Source organism: Ascaphus truei, chromosome 1 (assembly GCF_040206685.1).
Source record: "Ascaphus truei isolate aAscTru1 chromosome 1, aAscTru1.hap1, whole genome shotgun sequence".
Taxonomy (NCBI): domain Eukaryota; kingdom Metazoa; phylum Chordata; class Amphibia; order Anura; family Ascaphidae; genus Ascaphus; species Ascaphus truei.
In genome coordinates this window covers 104,405,620-104,428,137 of record NC_134483.1, presented here as the reverse complement: position 1 = coordinate 104,428,137, position 22,518 = coordinate 104,405,620, and positions in this window count along the sequence as shown.

Genomic DNA, 22,518 nt, shown 5'->3' with positions numbered 1-22,518 from the left:
TTCCTTAGCATTTGTATTTTAGCTTTGTTGATGTTTATCTCGTCGCAATGCGCATGCCCAGTGAGTAGCACTGTATGTATGTGTTGTAGTGATGTATTGTATTAGTGGGCAGTGATTTCCTATGACTTGCCGTTATCCAAGATGGACACACTGCCTGTGGGACTTCCTTTTGCCCTTAGATCGGCACTGAGTCGCTCTGCGCATGCGCGATGACGCGCGTAGCGTCATGACATCATCAGGTTCCGTTTTTTGGCACGAAACGGCCTACAGGTAAGAGGGTATATAATGGATGTTATTACATTGTGTTTTATCCTTGAAAAAGAACGCTGTGACGTTCGAAACGCGTTGAATGGGTCTTTTGTCACATTAAAGTGCCCTTTTAATTATTTGCTGTTTTGGGTCCTTCCTGCTCCGTTTGTGCTGGTGCGCTTTTGGTCTCCTTTTTCCTGAGGGTGGTTAGACCTTGTGATGGTGGTTAACCCCTTCATTACCTTTGCGATGATAACCAGTAAGATAAGGGATGGGGTTAAACTCTTCCAGGAGACCTAATCACCCTCCCTAGAGCAACTAGAATGTTCACACTCCCCCTCCCCCTCTACCACCAAAAAAACGGATAGTGGTGGTGAACACCTTCATTACCTTAGCGGTTAGCAGCTAAGGTAAAAATGTTCTGTTTTAATTTTAATTTTATTAACATATTACTGAAGCAGGGGGTCTCTGGACCTGACCCCCATTATTTTCATTTCCGGGGACCCCCGCTTCTTGAGAAACAGGCCCCATTATGTGGTGGCGGTATCACATGACGCAGAAGAATAAAACTTGCCAGAGATGTCAGCACCTCCTATGGAGGCCTGTACCTCGGGAAGCAAAGTACCATTCTCCATTCTATGAAGGAGAAAAAACTCTGGCAGAATTATAGTCGCCACAACTTAAGCATTAATTATTGGTTTAGTAGAATTGCTAACCCCAGCAAGAGGAGAAGTAGTGCTCACAGCACACGTCGAGGATCGGTTTGTTTGATAATGGCAATATTCAAAGGAGAAATATATTGAATAGACCAGGGGTGGGCAACTTCAGTTCTCAATGGCCACCAACAGGTAAGGTTTTTAGGATATCCCTGCTTCAGCACAGGTGGCTCAATCATTCAGACTGAGCTACTGATTGAGCCACCTGTGCAGAAGTAGGGATATCCTGAAAACCTGACCTGTTTGTGACCCATGAGGACTGGAGTTGTCCATCCTTTGGCTGTCGGCGCTGACCCGTGCTGAGGCACGCTGACGCTTGTCAGTGAGCCCCTGCAGCCGCAATGAGAGCGGCTTTGGCAGGGTCTCGCGCATTCGTCCACAGGTGTGCGGAGGCATAGGTCTTATCAAATTTTTAGTTTGAGCGCTCACGGGAGTGCAGGGCCGGTCACGTGAGCGGTTCGCCCAAAGATGGTGAACCAGCTCTGTGATGTCACTGGCCCGCCCCCCGACGGCGCGTGAACTAAGGCCAGGGAAGGCACCCACTTTCCCTCAGCCTCAGCGCGCCTCCGCACGGCTGTAGTCACCATGGACTCAGCCTTAGACTAGACCCCTGAATAGACCCTTCTGGTTGCAACCACTTAGGTAATTAAGGGGTCAACCCATCCTTCAGTACTCCTGGGAGGCCTAACCACCATCCCTGGGGCAACTACTGTACACACCCTTTACCCACCCCATTAAAACACCAGTAACCCCTTAATTACCTTAGCAGTACTAACCTTCTAAACATAAACAGGTAAGTTTTTATTAAAAACAGGCTGGCGTTATGTACATTACTTATCTGTTTCTTTGGTCTTGTGTAAATGTTAAAGGGAGATTGAAGTATTTCCCACAATTACTGTAGATGTCTAATTCTGTATAGTATCTATTCAAATGTGATACAAAACAAAGTCATAAATGGATGTATTTTAGTTGCAGAACTACAACCAAAGGCATATTCAAGACAAGTGTGTCGTCTCAGTCGCTAACTTCAAGCAGCTAACATTTTTGTGCAGCACTGCCTTTGGGTCCCTGTGGTATTATTTACTTGAATGAACCAAAACAAATGGTTTACTGTGTGTCATGTATTATATTTGATTTGTGTTGAAGATGCTTTACATCGAACTTCCTTACCATACTTCTTTAAACCTTCAACATTTTTCTATCAATGAGGTGGTTGATCTTGCGCCACAGGGGAGCTAAAAACTGTTAATGACTCCAATTAAGATGTGAGAATGTCATTTGCACCTTTGTATTATCTCCCAGGCAAGTTACAATGCTGATGTAAAAAATACAGAGAGCTCTAAAAAAAGAAAGTTTAATATTGAAAGTGTTGTTTACTGGACTCACCTGACTTTTTGACATTGCTAAAGAACAAGTGTGCCATATAGCTTTTAATTAGTTTCTTCCTATTTGATCATTGTAATGTTCTATTTTAGGGTATTGACTTAATTTATTTTTATTGGGGCTCAGTTATTTTTTAAAATCTTTGTTGAAGAAGTTCTCCCTAAATTTGGATGTGTTTTTATCATGCAAACTAAAATAAAAACCAAAGCATTTTAGTCCAAACAAAAACGCAAAAAAAAATTATAGGGCAAAATGCTGTGTTAGTTACTGTAAGCATCTCTTGTCCCTTAAACCCCTTTTTTTTGTATCACTTTTTTTTTATTGAGAACAACATACATCCAAATGATAACGACAATGTCATAGGCACATGACATGACTTTTCAACTGAGTTAAACAACATGTTGTCCCAAAATAGGTGTTTTTAAATTGGTGGGGGGGGAGGTTTAAGGGAGGGGGATGGGTGGGGAGGGGGGGGGGGAGACATACTGGGAGGGGGGTGGGGGGATCTCTGTTTCCTTCCTCCTTTTCCATCTGTTCGCGAACGGCCTAATGCAGGCCTAGTCCTAGCGGGCCGCCCCAGGGGTCCCAGGTATCCCGAAACTGTGGCATTTTTTTATTGAGCATAGCTGTAAGTTTATCCATGGCCATGACTTTGTCTATTCTTCTCAACACCGTGTTTCTCGCTGGGGCTTTGGTGTGTTTCCATGGCGCCGCTATTGAGCATCTGGCTGCGGTTAGGATAGCTGATACTAGTCTACTCAAGGGGGGGGACAGGTCATTTATGGGTTTGCTCAGCCCAAAGGTCAAGGGGTCCAGGGGGAAAAGAAGCCCCGTAGTCTCTTGTAGGAGCTTCTGGATCTTGGTCCAGTACCTCTGAATCTCCGGACATGACCACCAAATGAGGGCCATGTCCTCCTTTTGGCCACATCCCCTCCAGCACAGGTCGGGAGTGCCGGGGAAGTGCTAGGCTCAGCCTAGCCGGGTCAGGTACCACTGGAATAGTATTTTATATATGTTCTCTTTTGTCACTGTACAGATTGAAGTCTTTGTGGCCAACACCCAGATATCCTCCCACTCGTCCATATCTATCTGTACATTGAGGTCCTCGGACCATTTTTGCATATACTGGTGGGATGGGGGGCTGGTTGCCGACTCCATCCCCCTATAGATCTCTGAGATCAACCCTCTCTGGTAGGAGCCTTTGCTACAAAGGGATTCAAACCTGGTTAATGGGGGGAATTTAGCGTTTGGGGCTAGGGATAAAAGGAAGTGCCTAATTTGCAGGAACTTGAACAGATGGAGACCTTGGTGTTTATGTTTGTCGCGGAGTTCCTGGAAGGAGAGGATATCCTCGTTTTTCAGCAGATCGGCGATCAGCCTTATTCCTATACCTTGGAATTGGTCGAATTTTTTTTGGAACACCCAGGCGGGAAGTGTGAGTTTCCAAAGATGGGGGTAAGTTGGGATGGGGCAGCTAGCAGGCCGTATTTCCCTTTGTTCTTGAGCCAGACATCCCATGTGCATCTCATTGCCCCCAGAGCAAATCGCCGTGGTCCTCCCTCCCTTCCTGCAGGAGACCAGAGGTGGACCTGGAGGGTGGCAGGTGCAGCATGATGTGATTCGATCGCTAGCCAACAGGTGGAGGCCGAGTCGTAATTCCAAACTACAGCCTGCTTCAACTGGGCCGCCGAATAGTATCTGATGACGTTGGGGACCCCCACACCTCCTCTTCTTTTGGGGGACAACATCACAGACATTGGTACTCTTGGACGTTTATCATTCCAGATGAATTGGAACATAAGGGCCTGGATATGTTTCAGGGCTGCGATTCGGACGGGGACAGGGAGTGTTTGGAAGAAATAAAGAAGTCTCTGCAGGACGTTCATTTTTATTGAGATAATTCTTCCAAACCAGGAAATTTGGAACTATTTCCATTTTTCCAGATTTTTTTTGATTTGGTCAAACAGGGGGGGGGGAGTTGAATTGGTATAGGGAGCTATAGGTGCTTGAGATTCTGATTCCGAGGTATTTAATATGGGTAGTGCTCCATCGATATTTATAGTTAGCTTGTAGGAGTCTCCATTCCTGGTCTAATAGGGATACGTTTAGAGCTTCTGACTTGTCCATATTGACTTTGTAGTCAGATACTGTGCCGAATTGGGATAGCAATCTTTGGAGATTGGGGAGGGAGATGTGGGGGTCCGCGAGGGTCAGGATCACATCATCAGCAAATTTTGAGAGATTTTGTATTCTGTTTCACCAATCCGTATACCCTTAATGCTCTGATCTTCTCTAACTGTGGCCGCTAATGTTTCGATTATTAGGGCGAATAACAGAGGGGAAAGGGGGCAACCCTGCCTGGTCCCATTTCTGATCTTAATTGGGTCCGAGTAGCCACCTGAAATTTTTACGTATGCTGTTGGGTTTTGGTAGAGGACTCTAACCCCCTGCAGGAAGGGGCCACTGAATCCAAATTTCAGCATTGTTTGATCTAGGAAGGACCATTTGATTCTGTCAAACGCTTTTTCTGCATCGTGGCTAAGGATCATCGCTCTGGTTCCTGTGAGGTGCACATGGTCTATTATATCCACAATTTTGCGGGTGTTGTCAGAGGCCTGTCTACCTGACACAAATTCTACTTGATCTATATGAATGAGACGTGGGAGAATTGGGTTGAGCCTGTTTGCCAAGATCTTGCTGTAGAGTTTTAGATCGGTATTTAGAAGGAAAATTGGCCTATAGTTGCCACAATGGAGAGGTCTCTACCCTCCTTGTGGATAATTGCCAGGTTTGCAGCGGTGATTGTAGAGGGGATCAATCCCCTTGCAGGAAAGAGTTGAACATATCTAAGAGGTAGGGGCAGAGAATCGGCAAGAATGTTTTATAATAAGCATTGGTGAAACCGTCCGGGCCGGGCGTTTTGGCTAATTTAAGGGAACCAATGGCTCACGATAGTTCCTCCTGGGAGATTTCTTTGTTTAGATTGTCTAGTTCCTTGTTCGAAAGGGATGGGAGGTTACAGTGCTCCAGGTATTGTGTAATTGTCTCGAGGGACGTCGGGTCATGGTAGGGGGGTGTAGGTTGTAGAGGTCAGAGTAAAAATCCGCAAATTCCTGGGCTATTTCTTTCTCTATATATGAAATTTGTCCGTTTTTAGTGCAGATTTTAGAGATTTGTGATTTGATTCGGGCGCCTCTGAGTCTAGTGGCCAAGAGCTTATCGACCTTGTTGACCTTGTCATAAATTTTTTGTCTGGACCTGGAGTGCTCTCTCTACCTCTTCGAGTTGGGTGTGTTTGAGGGCTACTCTAGTTTGGTTTAGTTGTTTGAATATTTTTTTTGAGGCTGTGTGCTTATGCTGTTGTTCAAGATGCGAAATCTTATCCGTAAGGTCTTTTTGAAGCTTGAGTTTCTGCTTTTTCTTATGGGCCGCGACTGAGATTAGGCCGCCCCTGATTGAGGCCTTATGGGCCTCTCACAGCATTGCTGGGGCCGAGACTGACCCCTTATTAATTTGAAAAAAAGATAGATAGTTTTTCTCTGACTTACATCTCTGTTTCTGGGCAGTGGAGCAGGGAGTCGTTTAGCTTCCACTTGTATGGGTTATTCTTTATGAAGGGCAGAGAGAGAGTGAGTTCAATGGGGGTGTGGTCATACCAGGTGATTGGGCCTATATTTGAGTCGGAGGATGCCTGGAGGATGTTGCTGGTGCCTAGAAAGTAGTCGATCCTCGAGAAGGACTGATGGGGGGAGGAGAAGAAGGTATAGTCCCTTTGACCCTGGTGCTGAGCCCTCCATATGTCTGTGAGGGAGAATTCTGCCTATGTCCCTAAATTTTTTGTCTTTCTTTTGAGCTTGAGTAATGTGGGATGTAGCTGGAGGAGCGGGGGGAGGAATGCTAGGGGTTGTTGACCTATCCTGCGTGTGGGAGGCCACCATGTTAAAGTCCCTTCCAATAATTAGGGAAGAGAGGGCCTGTTGTTCCAATGAGTCAAGTAGGTTCTGGAGGAACAAGGGTTGGCTTTCATTAGGGGCTGAGATGTTGGCCAGTGTTATGGGGGAGCCCGCAAGGGTGCCTTGGAGTATCAGAAATCGACCCTCTGGATCAGATTGAGTTTTGGTGAGGATGAAGGGGACATTATTCCTTATTAGAATAGCCACCCCTCTTTTTTTGCTTGGGGAAGACGCAAAAAATGCTTGGGGGAATACGGTTTTGAATGTGTTTTGTGGTGCAGGGGAGTTATAATGGGTTTCTTGGAGAAAGATGATGTCTCCTTTTGTTTTTTTAAACTCTATAAGTGCCAGTTTTCTTTTTTTGACTGAGTTGAGACCTTTAACGTTGAGCGATATTAATTTTATAGCAGACATTTGGAGTCTAGAAGCTTTCTCGGAGCTCGGAGGCTCTTGGATTTCCCACGATAAGAGCCGGTGGACCTGGGGCCCCTGAGGGGGTGTGGGGGGGAGGGGGGAGGATGAATAGGCCTGGCACCTAGTTCTTGGGGGCTGGTAGGAATCTGGCAAGCAGCAAAAAAGGTGTCGGAACAATCTGTCTGGGTAAGGGTAGGGGGGGTAAGGGGAAGGAGGTAGGGCGGGGGGAATGGGGGGAGGTGAGGGCACGGGGCAGGAGAGGGCACTTTTGAGTAGGATGTGCTAAGATGTGGCACATTCTATTTGGTGTCGGGGGTGGAGGGGAAGGGCAAGGGCAGGAGGGGTGAAGGAGGGGGGAGGGGAAGGGGAAATGGGGTGGGGGGAAAAGGGGGGGTGGGGGTGGTAGGGGGGAGGGAGGGGGAGGGAGGGGTAAAGAGGAGGGGCGGGGAAGGTAGCAGGGAGGAGGCATGTGGTTGGACTTTATTAGTGTTCTGAGATATTTGTGGATGCTACAGTTGAAAATGAATTGATTGTTACATTCACAGTTATGGGGAACCTTAGAGACCTCTGCATATAAATCTGAACCAAACATTTCTTTTATTTTGAGGCCTTTACGTCACTGTTCTATCTTGACACAGGAGGGTGGGGGGGGGAGGGGACGGATGGGCTGGGGGGGGGCGGGAGTGATAGATGGGTGGAGAGAGGGGGTGGGGGGGAGAGAGAGGGGGGAGTGGGGGGGAGGCGGGAGCAATAAAGTCTTGCGGGGGGAGGGGGGAGAGGGGGAGACATATAAGGGTTTTGTCCTTATAGGTACTGCAGCACTTTTGTTGTTGTGACGCTTGCTTATTTACTTTGAGACTTGTGCTCTACCTAGAGATCTTGTCTTGGCAGATACCTGGGGGGGGTGTAGAAGTGGGTATTGAGCTTAGCGATATTGCTAGACATTGTGCATATACAACAGTTGTTCCCAAGATGGTAAATACATATATGTTTATGGGGAAGCATTTAGAATCACTGCATGTTAGAGCAAACCATACAATTGTTGTGCTTTGAGACCTGCTAGCTGCTGTGATATCTAGACTCAACAGGTGGGGGGAGGAGGAGGTGGACAAACAGGTTGTAGGGAAGTCCTGAGAGGGAGGGGTGGCAGGGAATGTGGGGGGGGTTGGCAATTATACAACCTTACTTTCCCGGTCCCCAGGGAGGCAGTCCGAAAGGGGCACTCTTGGGCCACGTAGGGGGTGGTGATGACTTCTGCTACCGCTTTCAAGGTGAGCAGTCCAGGGATACGCGATCCCTCTGGTTGCTGTATGTTTCCCTCGGTTGCCGGATCTGCGAGGGGGTGCGGCTGGTAGAGCGGTGAAACGGGTGTTTCCCACTGACAGCTCCAGACCGGAGACCGGGCTCCCGTGGCTGCCGGAGCATGGCTTGCGAGGAGGCGCCTCAAACTGGGAGCACGGTGAGTACTTGGGGATGGCGTTAGGTGGACAGCGGGCGGGAGGGATTAAGGGGAGGTTTAGGGGGTGAAGGGGGGGAAAGGGGGGAGAAGGGTGGGGGGTTGGCTGGGGATGGGGAGTAGATAGGGGTTGACGGGCTCTGCGGGTCAAGTTGATATCTGTCAGTCAGGTCCTGTCACTGGTCTCAGCGGTGTGGAGAGGGTGGACGGGCGCCTGGGCTAGAGTGCCGCGGTCTTCTTTCCCGATCCGAGGAACGACGGCCGGGAGGTGGTTGATGACCCAGGTTGGTGTTCGGCTGGTTCGTCTCCACTACTTTCTTTTGAACTGCGGAGGGAAGCTGGGTGGAGGGGGAGCCCCAGGTTGGTTATGAGCGAGACTGGAGGCGCTGATACTGGTCTGAGGCGTTGATGAGCTTCTGATTCGCTATGCGTTCAGAGGCTCTAGGCATTTCTGCTTCTTCCTGGCACGCTGTAGACTTAGAGGGCCCTCTGCTGTCTGGTGGTGGGGTGAGCCGCAGCGCTTTGAGGAAAGAGGGGGAGTCTTCTGGTCTGGAGATGGTATGATGGCGGCCATTTCTCAGAACGATCAATTTGAAGGGAAAGCCCCAGCGGTAGGAGATGTTACGGTCCTTTAGAATGTTAATGAGGGGCTTCATCTCCTTCCTCCTGGCCACAGTGACCTCTACAGGTCGCTGTATATCTGGATTCTGTTATTTTATATGTGGAGGTCTCCTGCTTTTCTGCTCGCGGACATGATCCTTTCTTTGGCGGAGTACATATGAAATTTAATAATCACATCTCTGCAACGGTTTGGATCAGAGGATTTCAGGCCTAGCGCTCGGTGAGCTCTGTCCATTTGTATATCGTGCTCCGTCAAGTCTGGGACCAGGGACCGGAACAGCTTGTGCAGGTAAGGTTGGAGGACCTCAGGTGTGGCTTCTTCAGGTATATTTCTTATCTGGAGGTTCTGCCTGCGGTCCCTGTTTTCTTGGTCCTCGAGAGAATCTTTTAACTCTTCAATGATCTGTCCCAGTCTGATCACCTCTTCCTCTGTGCTATTTTGCGATCCTATTACATCTCTGATCTTGTGCTCTAGCTTGCCAGTGCGCTTCGTGAGCCGTTGATATCTGTCCTTAGGCTCTCCAGGGCAGCATTCACGTCTTCCTGGACCCCTCACCTCATTTGGAGGAAAAGGGCATCGAAGTATTGTTTATTTAGGCCGAATTCCGGCGGTTCTCGGCTGTCTGTGTCTGGCGCCTGATCCACATTTGAGGCCTGCATGGCCTCCTCGGCGCCATCTTGCGAGTCGTAGCTCGGCTCCGGCAAGCGCTGTGCGGGGGTAAAGTACTTGGTGACCCCTTGATTCTGAGTCGCTTTTCCTTTTGAAGGCATGGTCCCCTGTTCTTGTATGTTTTGGGGGTGTTTTGGTGATTTTTTGGTGGCGATGGGTGTTAAATGAGCGGGTTTTTGGCGAGGGTTTTCGGGAGCTCCTCTACAACCCGACCATGCTCTGGTACGTCACCGGAAGTCCCCCCCGAATGAACATTTTTATTGAAATAGGGTCATTCTATTGATTGGTTTTCTGGGATTTTCTGGAGTTATGGGGACAAGAAGGGGGGGGGCAGACGGGAGACAGATCACAGCCTCTCCTCTCCAGCACCTCCCCACCTTTCACTGCTTTGGGGCACCCCTTTGGGGATGAAGGGGAGGCTCACGGCTTCTGCGCCGCACCCTGTCGCAGAGGGTCAGGCCAGCTGACCAAGGGGATGTCTACAGGTCCTCCCCTCACTGCAGCAGACCCGCGCCAGCAGTTTGGGGTGCCAGGGGGAGATACAAAGATACAGTCACCTGCGCAGATTGTCGATCCAAAATGGCCACCATTCCCTTCAATGCGGCTCCGTTAGCAGCTCTCAGCACAGCGCCAGGGTCCGCGCTGTTGCTACTTCCCCAGCAGAGTAGAGGTAAGGCAGTTGGGGAAGGATCATGTGTCCTCAGCAGTATGGGGGGAGGCAGCAGGCAGAGATGAGCACCTCCTTGCGCCTCCAATCCTCCCCGACCGAGCCGGCAACCAGCACCCTGCCTTCCCTCTGTCAGACTCGTCTGGCGGCCATTTTGGGCTGCTCTGAGACCGGAGCTCCCAGTTCTTTCCTGCCCCGAGCCTCAGCTGTTTTATTAAGCTCTGGCGGTGCAGACCTCTCACTCTGACAGTGGATTTCTAGGGGGGGGGATGGCCGACGCGACCCCTCGATAAGCCGCTCGCCCGCCGGCATGGGCGGAAGGATGGGTCTCACTAGGGCTAGCTCTGGAGCGTACTCTGACATTGTGTGGCACAGGACCCCGCGCAGCAGCGTGTTGCAGGGCTGAAGCTGCTTCTCTGCGGCCACTTCTCCCCAGTTGCCTCACTCCCCCACCCCCGGTCACCTCGGTGCCCGTTAGCATCCAGAGGTGTATCGTGTCGGGCAGGGCAAGCTGCGCTTCTCCTATGGCGGTGATCAGTAGGCCTCTGTAGCTCCTGTTTTCTTTCTTTTATTTATCTTGATAATGTCCATATATTTGATGTTTTGACTCAAAATTATCCCTATATTGACTGCTATCCAAATTCCTAGGAATTTAGTTTATTCTGTTGGTGATAAATTAGGATTGCTGTGGATTGCAAATGAAAACTTGAGGAGCTTCAGTATCATGCAGCCATTTTGTTCAGGCTCCAAACCACGCCCCCCCATTTGGTGTCGTATTTTTTTTTTTTTAATAAATACGTTTTGCAGTATTAGATAATACATATTTCTTTTAATTCAACTTTTAATGCTATTTCTTATGAGTTTTAAATTAATGAGCAGCCAATGATTTCTATAGCAGGTTTTAATATACCTCCCCAGCAGTGCAAGATCTTTGCATCACTTTCCTGTTTGTGATAATTTGTTGACAATATTCCCAGCAGTTTGAGCTGCAAGCTGTAACAATAGATAATGTTACCGTAGTAATATAAGAATACATTGTAGCTGCTGAGGTACACTAACTGAGGGATAGATTTGAAACAGAATGGCAGCCACTTAGGGGACTCTGGGATGAAGGATTTTGCTGTTTGATCACAGTAGAACGAACCGATAGGTAATTCGTTTTCAATAAAGGTAATCAAAGGCTGCGTATATTAAAACAAAGTGTTTGCTTTTTGTAATAGTGCCGCTTTGATTGCCTCTTTTAAGTGTAACATAATGGGCAGTGCAGATTGGCAACATTTTCACTAACAAGCCATGCCAACAATTGACATTTATTTTATATTTAAAACCAAAGACAGAACATGAAACACAGAAAGAGCTCAGTGCACATCCAGTGAAACTTATACACGGTACAGTGCCTAAATATATATGTATAGATATCTATTAAATAAAATGGTCTTTTAGTTTAACATTTTGGCCAAAGTGTTGTAAGCCCTTGAGCCACTACACGACAGACCACCTCTCAAGGGTACCTAACACTAATATAAATTCTTAATAACCTGCGCATTACCAGGAGGAATGATTTATAATAAATCTGTCAAAATTAGTTGCATAGTTCTAAGTCTGATTGAAGCTCTTATTAACCTGTACATTACCAGGAAAAGCACTCTGTATTAGATTTGTCACAATCAAACTGCAGCCAAGCAAATACCCCTGGGAGTGGGAGATGCAATGGAGTGAGCTTTTAACCATTTAAATGTGGGAGGGGGTGAGCTTCAATTAGGTAGGAGGTTGCCACCCTCCAATCAGCTAAGACCAGCTGAACAAGAATTGTAAAACATACAGGACACCTACTGTACAAGCTCATGTTGAACACCCAAAATAACCACAACATATATAAGCATATATATAAGCATATATTTATTTTATAGCAAGGTTCACAATTTTGTTTGCTGAGCATTAAATGTTAATGTTCAAGGTTAATGAACAACGTTTTTATGTTGCTATGTGCTGCTATTTTAGTTACATACAGAAAAACGCAAAGCAAGTATTGAGACATTCACATATCTTTTACTACCCCTCAGCGTGTGCAAAGGCGTTAGGGCAGTGTATCACCAGCACCACTTGTTACAGTGCCTATGAAAGAACCATCTGATTTCTCAGACAGGACTGCAAAGAAGAAGTTTGCATATGTTTTGCTAAAATTAGGAATTTCCTGGTGAAATGGTAGAGGATACACAGGTAAAAACTTTCTCGTAAATTTTGCAAATATCTTCTTTTTTTTTTTTAAAGGTGAAACAGTTTCAAAATCAAACTGCAAGATGTCCACACATAGGACTTGAAAATGCATTTGATTGATACTAGTACAGATGCAGCGGTCGTTATTTGAATATTTCACGGAGCTGTTTTCGTGTGCTCTGCTATATTCCACGCGGCATTCACACGGTCAAACACATCGGACACACATGTTTATCGCGGTTGCTTTGTTTCAATTTCATGGATTCTGATTTCTTTGGGTGCAATTCTTCATGTATCTGTGGCAGAAATTAATGAATTATAATGTGTACAGTTGGAGAAAAATAGAGGTGTATGACCCCCTAAGTTAACCAGTGCTCAGAGTATATATCAGTCCACAACAATGATAAAAAAAGCTGCTTGTCTGGATGGAGACAGGAGTAAGGGATCTGAATGATAAATAACCCCTATTAGGGATGTTGTCTCGTGGGGACTATGAAGGGTTGTCTGGGAGAAGTCCTAAGACCCACCCAGACCCCATACATTAGTCCCACTTCAATGTATCAAACACATCACCTGGGGAAGCTCCAGCAATTAAAGAAATCACTCACTGTGTCTTTTAACTCCTACGGTCTAGCAATCCTAGAAGTGCAAATACACCACACAAAAGATCCAAACAAAAGAATCAACAACATACGTCACAAGCACATAAAGAAAAATCCACTTCATGTCCCTCTATTTTGAAAAAGAAGTCAGGAGACCAGTCCAGTTTCTCAGATGCCTCAGATAGCGATTATCGGTCTCATGGAGTTTCTTTCATTACAAATAAAGGTTCTAATCAATATGATCACTCCAGTGATTATGAGACTGAATATGGACAAGGGACACAAAGGGAACAGAGATATACACCTTCACTTTTTGGTCAACAACAACAAAAAAACGACCAAGGACTAGACACTCAAAGAGACGAGGGCGCAGTCCCAAAAAGAAAGAAATACACATAGAGCAACCAGATAATGTCATCAATATTTCAGGGGTCCCCCTCTCAGGAAGTGAGATATCATTACTTAATAAAGGACTGAACTTCGCTCCCTTTGAAAATTTTAAATTGTTTAATATAATAATTGATTTGCAATGTTTTATAAGAAAATTGGTATTAAAGAAGTTTTTCCATAGAGATGATACAATTGGTAATGTTGAGATAAATAATTCTCTTGCTAATATATCTTCTGAGACTCCACAGAACTTGGCTTTATCTCCTGTGGAAACAAATTCCATAGCAGATGATTTAACTTCATTTCGTGAACTATGTACCCTTCAGGATATGAATAGTTTATTGGATGAACAAACCATTGGTGAGGAGGTAGTTCCTGTTTCTTCATTTCTGGTAGGCTCCAGAGAGACAGGATTGAAGAATAGATCCAATTTCTATCCATCATATATGAAGGGGCCACATATAGCGACGTTTGAAAAGCTGGTTGAAAGAGACCTATTACTGTTGGCAAAGTACAATTTCACCCCCAATTTCGGCAATAATCTGACCAAAGAAGAACGGTCTAGTATTCAGAGTTTGATGAATAATAAACATTTGATAATAAAAAATGCCGATAAGGGGGGTGCAATTGTCATCCAAAATAGTGTTAAATACAAAAAGAGGCCCTTAGATAATTGCAAGATAAGGGCTCATATATAATTTTGAAGTCGGACTGTACAGATGTGTTTCAGGCACAAATTAAAAACATCTTACATTTTGGTGTAATTCTGCAAGTGCTGAGTGAGAAAGAAAAAAGCTTCCTTTATGTTAATCATCCAGTGATCCCCATTTTCCACCCATCTCCCAAAGATCCATAAATCTCTGGTTGACCCTCCTGGTCGACCAATAATATCGAGCATTGGATCTTTGGGAGATGGTCTGTCCAGATATATTGATATTTTTTTACAGCCATTAGTCCACAAACTTCCGTCATACCTCCGGGACTCCACTGATTTACTTAACTCACTTCTAGATTTCACTTGGTCTCCTAAGTTTCTTTGGGTTACCCTTGATGTCACATCCCTTTATACGATTATTGATCACACACATGGTATCACTGCAGTTCAACACTTTCTTAATAAATCACAATTATCACGTGCACAATCCACATTTATTATTGAATCCATTTTATTTTTATTAACACATAATTATTTTTTGTTTGATTCACTTTATTATTTACAAACACGCGGCACCGCAATGGGCACTTCATTTGCACCATCATACGCAAATTTGTTGATGGGCTATTGGGAATTTTTGCACATTTTTAGTCATGAAAATCCTTTCCGTAATAATATTATTTTTTATCGTACATTCATCGATAACTTGATTATGGTTTGGGAAGGTGACACGAGGTCCATGACGGAATTTGTGGACTATTTAAATAATAATAATTTACGTTTTACATTTGCATTTGATGCTAAAAAGATTGAATATTTGGATTTGTTATTATACATTGACTCAGATCAATGTATTCAATCAGACATTTTCAGGAAATTAAACTCAAGAAACACATTTTTAAAGGCGGATAGTGGTCATCCGAAACCACTAATTAGAGTATTCCAAAAGCTCAAATTTTAAGACTGAGACGTATATGCTCAGAAAATGGACATTTTTTATAGCAATCAAAAAAATTAGCTTTCAGATTCCGCCAGAGGGGATACACTGAGTCTGACATACAGGAGGCTTTTGAATATTCCATGCAAAGATTTGCTTAAAAAAAGGAATAAAACTAGAGGTGATAATAGCAAGACATCGCCATACTTCATCACTCAGCATAGCAGACAAGCAAATTCTATCCGTACCATTGTGGCTAGACATTGGAACATCTTGAGTCTAGACAACAGGTTAAAACCTTATATTGAAAAATTACCCAAATTTGTCTTCAAGAAGGCATAAACATTATCAGGCTATGTTTCACCAAGCATATTTGTTAATTCCTCAGAAAAAACTCGAGGTTTTGTACCACCTATAGGGTTCTTTAAATGTGGTTTTTTCAAGGTTAGTACCTATGCAAAACCCATTAAAGTAATTCATTCAAAAATGAACAAAGATAAACTTAAACGTAAGAGTTTCATTACTTGCAATACCAACTACGTAGTCTATATTATAACATGTGGCTGCGGTAAGAGCTATATAGGTAGAACAATACGCCCATTAAAAAATCGCACAATGGAGCATATTAGAAGTATCAAAAATAAGGATCATAGATTCCCTGTGGCGAGACATTTCTCAGAATGCCCTACGGGTAAACTAGAATCGTTCAATTTTAGTGGGATAGAATATATTCCACCCCCAGTCAGACGTGGTGACCGACAGAACATCCTTAATCAAAGGGAGATGTTCTTGATATTTACAATGAACCCACTGTCACCAGGAGGAATCAACGTTGACTGGGAGTTAAAACATTTTCTTTGAAATGTCCATTTCTCCCTTGCAATCTCTGTCCTGCTTATTGTTATTTCATCCAGCCCTGTAAATAAATAAAATTTGTGGTATAAAAGTATAAACATATCATGTCTATCATTAAGTAAATCTATTGTTAGAGCTTCTATTAATTAATTAATTAATTTCTTCTTCATATATTTGGGTTACTCAATATTACCAAAACTAGACTTTATTTAGATTGCTCATTGTAGTAGTCTCTATCTTTGAGACCTTGGTAGTTAAATATTGATGAACATTTACAGTACATGCAAGTGACAATGATTGAAATGTTATAAGCATTAAGCATTAAAAAGGAACCAATTCAGGTTGTTATATATCATTGTTTATAATGCTCTTGCTCTTTCCCTTCTTCACCCTTTCTTTCCTCTTCTGTTGTCTTCTCTTGCTTTCTCCTCTTTTTTCCATTCCTTGTGTATCTGTATTACAAACAAAAAATGCTGTCTTTAATATTGCAGTCTGTGATATATGGAAAGTGTGTCACATAACTGTTTAAAATTTAGATACAAAAACAAGGATACAAAAAAACTTACAAATATATAGATATGTTGTTTAGCTATTCTGTTTAACACTTGTGATATATGTATCAGAATTTACTATTGACCAATTGTTGGAACAACTTGAATATATTATACATGCAGTTATCAAAATGAACAAAAGTATATATATATATATATATATATATATATATATATATATATATATATATATAAAACATATATTCCATTCCCCCGTTATTACTTGGTTTTATTTAAGTTGCATTTTTTATGCAATATTTTATTTATTTATTTAATGTTCTCTATACCAATAAGATAGAGGTTTAATATGTTTGTGTATTTTACATCATCACCAACTTTCCTCCCTTAGAGGTATATATGAATATTGATAAATATTAACAGAAATGTTTAAATGTTTTTAAAGGTTGTTATATTGGCAATTTAATTGCCATTAAGTGTCTGCACTTCCACTACTGATTAATCATGATTGTGGTGTAACTCACCGGGTGTGTAGGCTCCCTTCATGCAATCACTGGGAGATCCTGCAAACACTGGTTGAGTGATGTCACTTCCGGGTTTCAGTAGGTATATCAAGAAGTGGGGCAGCAAGTAATGGTTACTCTTTGAGAAAGCCCCAGCGTGGGAGAAATGCGTTAGAGGCGCGGGGGGTGCCATCTTTCCACTTTTTTATCCATGCATCAATAAAGAATTTTACAACACAGTCCAGCTTTCGCTTTTTTGCTGCACGGCAGTGCCCACTGCTCTATCTCCTCCCTGTTGAGGAGATTGTTCCTATAATGTGTAGAGTACTGTGCTACTCTGCTACTGTGTCAATTTCAGGTGTTTAGAAACCAGAACACTAAAATGCCATTTTCTGCACTATTGTCTAAACGCGGTACATGTGGAAGCAATCCCGCGCCATGACACGGGTATTCCGAGGTATACACAGCGTGAAATGTTCGAATAACGGCCGCTGCATCTGTATGTGTGATCTCTTGAAATTTAAAAAATAAATACAGACAAGAGAAAATATGTTACATTTATGTGCCAATCACATTAGCAGAGGTTCCCAAATCTTTGATACAGATTATTGCACCACAATTTCACGTAATAAAATTAATGGCAGTTAAGGTGGGATTGTGGCGCTATGAGTTTAGTAAATCCCAGTATATGCCCTCAATGTATACAGATGTAGTAGATGCAATAATTAAAGCAATGCGTTAACGCTACTGCATTATTAGCGCAAGCACAATTGAAAACACTAGTAATGCACGCATTATCTCTTTAACCCCATTTTTCTCAAACTTTTCGCCAGGTAACGGGGGTAATAATATCTGCTCCTTTCTGTACCTCTCACGTTTCAATCTAACTATCTTTGTTCTAAACACTGATAATAAGATTTTAACTTGAAACAGTGAAACCCTATCATAATATTGTCATTTTACTGACATGATATATAAATTGTCTCATGCTTAAATGGTGCTAAAATTATTATTGAAATATACTACATAGACTAAAGATCCATGAATCCAAGAGACTTTGCAGAACACATATTGAAACCTGACCTAGTCTTTTTGGTCATTCGTCTGCAGTTTTATTTTCTGTTTGTTGTTTTAAAGTTGCATGAAGGCTAGTTTAAGGAAAAGAGAACATAATTAAAGACATTAATGCCATCTAACGAAAATACTGTATATATTTGCCTTAAGGTCTATGTAAGCCTACTTATTAAAGAACAACATCATCAAGCAATTTGCTGACATTGTGGCATGACTAATACCCTATTGTCATGATACGAGACATCCATTCCGCACTTTGGTTTTCATGATAGTGATTATAGCCAAAGGGCAATTAAAAAAAACTGCCAGAATCATACTTTCAATTGAATTATATCACAAAAAGGGGAGTAGTGTAATGTTAAATACACAACTTATTTTTTCATTTTACATAGTATCAACAGGATCTAAAAATACTTAAATAGTCTTAGTTAAGAAAAAATAATAATAAAACATACACCTGTACATACTGTAAATATAGTAGCAATTATCTTCTTCCTAGCTAAAAAAAATCTCCAAGGTTTCTGTCCTCCTCAGTTAGTAATCATCTGAATTAAAAACTCAATTTGACCAATTAGAAGTGTTTTCAGCCATATTGTAAGACAGGATTCTCAGTTTTATTTTTCATGTATGAATTAATTGTCAATAGAGACCATCTTAATTACTTATCATGAGTTAATTTATATACCTGCAGCATTAATATTTTACAAATAGTAATTCCTCATGAAATAAGCTTTAAAACTAGCATGTGGCCACTTCAGAATAGACCTGAGGTTAAATATTCAGCAGAAGAGAGCTGAGAAGAAATATACTCAAGACTTTGGTAGCTGAAGGAAAGGGCTATGCTATACTAATACATGTACAGTATTATTGATAGACATTCTTATCATTATTAATGACAAGCAATACGCCAATAGCATTAATTGATTGACTTTGTGGTAAAGATCACATGCCATATTTACCAAGCTGTGCTAAGCCAAAATACATCTAAGATCCTAGAGTATGTGTATTTAGTGATGTGTGATGATGACAGCTAGAAAAAAGCCAGTTTAGACATCAGCCGTCAAATATTACAGGAACATAACATAATTTTCATGTATGTCTAAACTGATTCACTAGTGACCCTAGGGAGACTGTTTGTAAGATGTAGTAACATGTATTTGTTCTCAAATAATGTTTATGATGGAAAATGTATTAATTCAATTCATTTTTAAAACGTTTTGCATTCATTTTTGTGCATGGTTTTTTTTTTTTCATTTTATTTTATGATGTGCATTACAGTTTTATACTATAGTGGCTGGCCACCCAAATGAACTCTGTTTTGTTGGGAAATAACACTTTTTTTTTAAAAATCATATAATGTATACAAATACTGATTTTTGTAATTATTTTTTACTAGTTTAAATAGTTTTTCAAATGTTAATGGTAAAAATAATTATCTGTCTAAATCTTTTTTTCTCTCCATATGCTTCATTTAAATTACATTTGAGATAAAACTGGTGTAAAATTATCAGGAGAAAAAGTGGTGAAGTACAGTATAGCATAGTCAAAGTCAGAATATACTTAAGGGAGTCAAAATGATCACCTTTAGTCAACTCCTACAGCATTTTTGCTCTAGGAAAGTAAAATTAAATATGTAGTTTACAATAAAAAAAAAACTCTATTCCATCTTTACGTGCTGATCTATATGATCTATGGGAGAACAGTAAACAATACAGAAATACAGTTTCAATGTTTCCAAAATTAGTTTGTTTATGTAATCAGCTACAGATGTACAGTAGCAAGTTTACTCGGCGCTGGGGACAGTGTCTGCCACAATGGAACTGCGGGAAGGGTCATGCTACTGAATGGGACCCCACGCAGACTTAATCCTTCTTTGTGGTGACTGAGAACACTAAGCTTTGCCACATCTGTATGTCTTTAAGGAGGTGGGCTTACATCTGTGATAGAATAGAGTTTTGCAAAAGAAACAATGATTATAGTGTACAACTGCAACATTTACAATTCCATTAAAGGGTGTATGGTGCATATACCTGCTGGCAACAGGAGGGCTGAGTCGTCTGCCGATGGTAGTGGGGGCACATGATCAGGCTTCTTGGGTTCATACCCCACATATCTCCCTAGCAGTGCAGCACCTCCATCTGCCGTAGACTCCAGGAACTGAAGGTGATCTTCCATGGTAGACCTTATTATCTCTCCCCCCAGTAAGGTCACACACCAGGCAGGAGTTGTATAACAAAAGGAACAGTTTATTCACTCTGTACAGCACATAGATTACACGGCAGGCTTCTGCCCAATGCAGTACTCTCAGGTCTCACTGAATGATGGTCCCTGGACCGTCACTATAGGCCAAGGGCACCCACAGCCATCCTATCTCTTCCCCACCTCCCTAGCGGAAGCAGAGGTATGGACCACACTCACTCTCCCCCAGAGGGAAGAGCACATGGGAAGGCCCCAATCTCAGAATCCCAGTTGTGTGACCTGCCTTCCTCAAGTGGGTAAGGAACTCCTACATTTATGGCGGTCCTACCCTTAAGTACAGCCAAGAGGTGAGCACCCCGTTGTCCCAGCTACAACAGGATATACCATCCCCTGCAGTCACTCAAATGCAGTACCAAAGTGGATGGGGAAAACCCCATAGCAACTACAGATGGAGCGGCTGTTATTTGAACACATCTCGGCGCCGATTTTGAGTTCTCTGCTGTTCCCCACGCAGCATGAAACTCGGCTAATCGCCCCAGGCACCCGCGCTTATCGCGGATGTTTTGTTTGAATTTCATGGATTCTGTTTCTTTGTTTGCAATAAAATAGATGAATTATAATGTGTACAGTACTGTGCTACTGTGTCAATTTCATGTTTTTAAAGCCAGAACACTGAAACTCGTTTTTCTGCTCTCGCTGTGCTCGCATCTTAGTGCGGGAAGGCTGGAATTCATCCCGCGGTTTCAAATCGGGATTCCGATGTACATGGCGCGTGAAGTGTTTGAATAACGGCCGCTCCATCAGTACTGGCAACCTGATTGTACCAGGGTTTACTGCCAGCCCAAGGCAGAATAGTAGCCATCAGGTGACCTGGCTACATATATAATATTAAACATAACTCTTTCCATTTTAAAAGTGTACTTTTTATGCGTGTCTGTGTTCTGATGTAATTTGTAATAGATTCTAATTATTATCTTACATTTCAGGTTGAACCATCTCCTGCTTATTTATGTTATGAGTCAAAAACATGCTATGCTGGAAAAGACTGAAGTGTATAGGCAGTAATATTATTATTATTGTAGTTTAATGTGAAGAGCAATGAATAATATTAGGTAGGAATTAAATAAATATATAAACAAGATACACAAAAGAGACAGACAGAGCCCCTAGTGGTAGCACTCTATTCCTAAATGATATGGTGATTATTTAAAATAACTTTATTATTGACATAACGTTAAAATATTGGGGTCTAAAACAAGGATTAAATATTCCAAGTGTGTGTGTCTCTATTGGATTAGTGTATCCAGAAGAGTATACATAATTGGTTTAATGTCCAGTGTTAGGGTAGTTCACTGGCCCTAGTGTTCCACATATATAGTGAATTGACTAGAGTTCTAGTGGATTGTCAGCAGTTAGAGCCACTCATGCAGTGCCCCAGTAGGATATACTAGTTGGTGCTCTTAAGTATGGGACCTATGCTGTGCTATTGCGTGATGGCAGCTTAAGCATATTAAAGTTGTTGTATAGAACAAATCTTGGTCTAAGTGCACCTATTTTATGTTTCCGTCACCTCCCTATACATAGGTGGTGTGTTGAATAGGGTGTATGGTGCCTGGTACATAAACATCTACAATGGTTGATGTCTGAGGTATGCTGTATACTAGTATTGATGAAACTATACTGGTATATATTGTGACACTGCTATAACTATGTTCTGAATAGATACCAAGTTAATAGCTATGTACTGTACCTTTTGGGGTGTAATGTCGGTCAGTTGAGAGACCTGTCCCCATTTGGCACAGTGCTATTGCATGTGTGGTTGTGTTCTGGCACTCCAGGGGTTAATTTCTGGTTAGGTTTGCCTATTGCTAATACGTATAGTACCCTATGAGCTACTTGCTGTATCAGGGAAATAGCATTGTGGCTTCCTTGCCTAGTTAGGTAATGCAGTGTTGTGCCAGATATATATGTTGCCTTTACTGGTAGGTGACTACTGAGTCCATTGGGACCCTAATAGTCTATTAGTGTGCCAGAACACAACCACACATGCAATAGCACTGTGCCAAATGGGGACAGGTCTCTCAACTGACCGACATTACACCCCAAAAGGTACAGTACATAGCTATTAACTTGGTATCTATTCAGAACATAGTTATAGCAGTGTCACAATATATACCAGTATAGTTTCATCAATACTAGTATACAGCATACCTCAGACATCAACCATTGTAGATGTTTATGTACCAGGCACCATACACCCTATTCAACACACCACCTATGTATAGGGAGGTGACGGAAACATAAAATAGGTGCACTTAGACCAAGATTTGTTCTATACAACAACTTTAATATGCTTAAGCTGCCATCACGCAATAGCACAGCATAGGTCCCATACTTAAGAGCACCAACTAGTATATCCTACTGGGGCACTGCATGAGTGGCTCTAAC